The following is a 4,881-nucleotide window of genomic DNA, read 5'->3' as shown; positions in this document are numbered from 1 at the left end:
TCATGAGTCATGACCCGCCAAGTGTTAAGAAGAAACCAGTCCCTGGCATCAAGAAGGTTTAGAAACACTTGTGTAGATTATGATGTGTGGTTTAGATGCTGTTCAGACAGAAATCAGTGTAAGTGAACCCCAAACTATAAGACAAGTTCTCCATTAGACTGAATATAATGAATTCATTGTTTGCAAGTAACCACAAAAATAATTTTTATTTCATATACGGACCACATTTTTCACACAACCAAATGTTTAATACTAAACTTTAAACCCTCAACCTTTTAAGTAAACCCAAAAAATGCAATTTACAGTTCCCGGCAGTTAACAAAAATTGTACTTATGAAGTATTCTTACTCAATCCAAGATTCTATAAAGTTTCCAACGAGCCTATGGGTCAAACTTCCACCTGATCTAAATTTACTCTATTAAAGTAGCATTTCAGAGCGTCCAGAATTTCGCATTTCAGTTTGAGCTGTGCAGGTTATTTTCTGTAGTTCTTAAAAAGAAATTTACAGAAAAACATCTTAAAATTTAAATTTGTCAAGATCTGACAAACTCTGGACAACACAAGCTTGCATTTATATCACACCCTTCATGTAAAATGGTGTTTCGGAGCAGTATAACGCTGGGCGCTCCAAGAAGCATTATTAAGAGTAAATCTTTACCCAGGTGGAATTAGTTGGCAACATAGACTTTGTTTGGCGCTTCTTTCCAATAATAGGCCGCTGCATTATTAACATTTGCAAACACATACTAGGCATAGTCATGAAAATGTTCTAGAAATTTCTTACAATTGCTTCCTCTCTCGCAAGAAGTATTCAAGTTGTCGGGGTCAGATGGGGCTTCAAGTGTTTATGATATTCCGATTAAATTCTCCTGCAAGAGACAGAACAGAAGCTGTGATCAGCCTATATGCGGGATGTGTTTAGATTTTAGGTGTATTGTACACAATAGATTTTAAATTTTAGATGTTTTGCACAGAATAACTAATTCCTGAGTGTGTTCAAGTCTCCAAGTTCTGCTAACATTCGGCAAGCTTTATACCCCCTGTGGGGTCTCCTTGTACTCCCACAGTGTTATACAATACACAGAGAGTACACCTGAGTAACATGCAGTGTGCTGCCCTCATTGGTAAACTGTGTTTTATCTAGTAATGTACAGTGGGGGCAGCATAATATAAGGAGTGATAAGCCCAGTTATACAAGATACTATTATGAAAAGAATATTCCTTGCATTATGTAAAGAATGTTGCACTGGATAAGGCATTGCTGTTATATGAGGACTGTTGTACAAAGTGATCCTTTAGATGTTATGGATTCACCTTCAACAGCCATTTGTGGTAAAGCATCCCAGATGGCAATGATCATCCATGTAAACAAAAAAATCTAACATTTTTTCTGGTAATAATCCTGAATTTATCTTGTTGCTGACTTGCTGGTCAGTGGAAATACTTCCATTTGGAGAACTTCAATTAGATGTTCCCTTCACGCTCTAATGAAATATTCAACTTTTGAAGTCCAAGTCTCTCTACATAACTGTAACATCTCAATCCTAGTATTAAACTCCTGAATCTCTACCTTACCTTGTTTGTGACTGTGATGTTCTTTCTCTAATGGGATGTGCAAAAGTGAACGCAATACTCTGACTGTGCAAAATGTTATCATTATCTTTGGCTTGTTGTGGACAAAACTCCTCCATATAAAACTCAATTCCAGTTTTATAAGCATCAACCCTTTGTTCTTGTTCCTTGTCCTCCCACCTTTAAATAGCCATACTCCTAGATATCTCAGTTCTTCCAATCCATGAAATATACAGTATTACTATATAGGGTATGTTTTTGTCCCTCCTCCTAACTTCTTTGCACTGTCAGACTCAGTGACTCTTCTGAGTGTCCTTGTTTCTGACTTCATCTTTATTCATGTTACGTCAACTCCCTCTTACTGTTGGACTCGAGCAAACATTTACTTCCTCTCCGCGCCCCCCCACCCCACACCCCGGCCATCCCCAACATGTGGTGAAGCATCGGGCCTCACTCAGAACCTCTCCCAATGCTCAATGCCAAGTACTGATTGTCCAGCAAACCACAGGATGCCCTGCAAAAGCAGGGACGCTCACCAAGGCTTTGACATCGTGGGCAGTGAGCTGTTCAGGGAACCCTCTTTGTATGACAGTATCTTTGTGAGGAAGCAGGTGATATAGTTCCTGGGAACATACTGTACCTGCCTTCCTCGTAACTCCTTTGAGTTCACACTTGGCCAATCGGATCCTGCAGGTGTAGAGCCCAAGACAACCTCGACAGTCTGAGTTCTTGCTACAGGATTTGGAATGAATTTTCGCACAGCTGGACTGTCAGAAAAAGATCAAACCACAGACAATATAATGACGTGATGATTAATAAGTGGATAGAAAGGTCTTTTTCTGCAAGATAGGGTCCCTGTGCCCAATGTAGACCATCTCTCAGAAACCATGCCTTTCCTCTCATTTCCCACTGATTGTCTCCATTTTTGTGCCTGAACACGGTGACTGCTGATAGAAGTTCCAGTTCCACGGGATGGACAACCTCTGGAACTCACCAATGCGACTGTTCTTCATATGTGATCTTAGTCAGCAGGCTGTTCAGCTCTAGGCTGATGTTGTATTTCATCTATTCATCATTGGCTAGTGGGGAACATAGGAAATGCTAGACAAAAAAAGACCAAGATCCATTCAGTTTGCCTTGCACCATCCTGGCAGTCTCATGCCCATGTCATGACCTGAGCTAAGCTACTCTGGTATGCTACGCTATTTGAGGGGCGCTATATAAATGCAAGCTGTTGTTGTTGAACTATTCATATACTGTATCCCAAAACATTATTTCCTAAAAGAAATCCATCTAATTTGCATTTGAAAGAATCAACACTTTCTGCTTCTGCCGTCTCCCTAGGGAACCTATTCCATAGATTTTTCCACTCACTCACTGAAATAGGGAGGGGGTGGTTTAGCAGTAATCTCTCCTCCAGCTGCTTAATCTTTTCCTCTGACTTTTTGCATAATGGAAAGCTGTTAGTACCTGTGGATCGAAATGAGCCCCACCCTTCAGGAGAAGAGGGGGCAGAGAATTGATCAACGATCCTCTGCTTCTGCACTGTGCCTGCGCTTGCCTAACGCTGCCACTGGGTCCCGCAGTATGAAAGACAAACCATTCCCCAGCACTGATATCCCTCAGCGGAAATCTTATCTTTACAAACAATATGGAGAAGGCAAGAGAGAGAGAAGCAAGAGAGAGAATAATAAAAATGAAAACGGTAAATCTTACATAAGTCGTATAAGTTGGGATCATACATTTAATATGACTTATGCAAAGTATAAGTTATGTCAAACTTGTATAGAATATAAACTCTTGAACGGAACTTGGGCAGATGTACGACTTAGGCGATGACACGATTTATACAAATCAGATTTATGCAAGTTTTACTGCATGTCTTCAAGGAGCAGACTCCAATCCATCATCAATTCAGTCCTCGAAGCCCTTGCACAAATACCATTGCAGACAAATTTAAGGTATTAATAGTTCCAATATTCAGACATCTACATCTCTGTCTCTCATATCTGATAGGATTGTATTTTTTTGCATAGTTATGATAGACGAGCAAGTACTGAATGGGAACAAGGTGATACCCAACACCCAGCTGCAAATCTAATACGTTTACAAGCCTAACAAATTTAATTCAGATCACATTATCCAAGCTGGGATCATACATTGTAAAGAGGGAGAAAAAGCCAGGATCAGGCACAGGAGAGGAGTGTGGGGTGGTGAGGGGGGAAGAAAGAGACAGTATCAGATACTAGGAAGACGAAAGCAATGCCATCGATGCAAGTAGATGGAAAATAAGAGATGGAAAATCTCTGGAAAATAATATTAATTAGACACTGACAAATTCAAGAAGCATAATTCTAAAAAAAGAAAGAAGTGACAACGAGATCTGAAGATAACATCCAGTGAGTGAGGAGGTGGAGGACAGACACAGGGAGATGCACTCAGTAATTGTTGTATTGGAGATCAAACTGATTTGACATGTAGTTTAAGAACAATGTGGAACAGAGCAGGTGTGAGGTTACCGTGTCTGAGTTGAACATGCCGTGATCGTTCAGATAAGCGAGGAGCTTCTGTTGGTGTTTTGACGGCTGTTTGGGGTTCCTGCCAGCCTTGCCTCGCCTAGCCGAGCTCCGGATGCTTCTCAACAGATGCCTTCTCATCTGGCCTCGCTCCTGCTCCATGCCCTGACTCTCAGGCGGGCTCTTCGTGTCTGGATCGAAGTCAAGTGTCGCCGCCTCGGGAAGGACCAGCGAGGTGCCATCACCTGCCACTCCGCTCAACCAGGCAGCCAGAAGCTGGATTGAAACAAGCGCTAGGATGGAGAGACACAGCCTGATGGTGCTCAGCATGACTTGTGATTATGTACGATTCACTGCTGGAAAAATTCTGGACAACTTTGAGGGAGGGAGAGGAGGGGAAGAAATCCCTCAAAGTACAAACTGCAGCATTTCTTATTTTTTTTTGCAAGCAGTTTTGTGCACTTCTGGGTGGTGTCCTACTTGATTGCTGCTCCTCCCCATGCCAGTCATTCTGTAACAGTCCTACCTGAATACTGTGCTACTTCCACAGCCATTCTATACCTGAAGTCAAACTGCCCTTCAAGCACAACGCCTGTGTACCCTGCACATGTCTAACACTCAGTCACTAGGAATAGTGAAGTCCTGTAGGGTATTGGTTAATTCTGCAAATTGTAAATTTCATGTCATGTGACAAATCAGACAAGCAGTGGAGGGGAATGGATATTATCAACAAAGTGTAGTACAGTATTTAAAGTTAAAAAAATCAGAAGAAAACAATATTAAGAGACAATA

Source organism: Callorhinchus milii, unplaced genomic scaffold (genome assembly GCF_018977255.1).
Source record: "Callorhinchus milii isolate IMCB2004 unplaced genomic scaffold, IMCB_Cmil_1.0 Scaffold5, whole genome shotgun sequence".
Classification (NCBI taxonomy): domain Eukaryota; kingdom Metazoa; phylum Chordata; class Chondrichthyes; order Chimaeriformes; family Callorhinchidae; genus Callorhinchus; species Callorhinchus milii.
The sequence above is the reverse complement of the archived record's forward strand: the minus strand, read 5'-3'. Positions refer to the sequence as shown.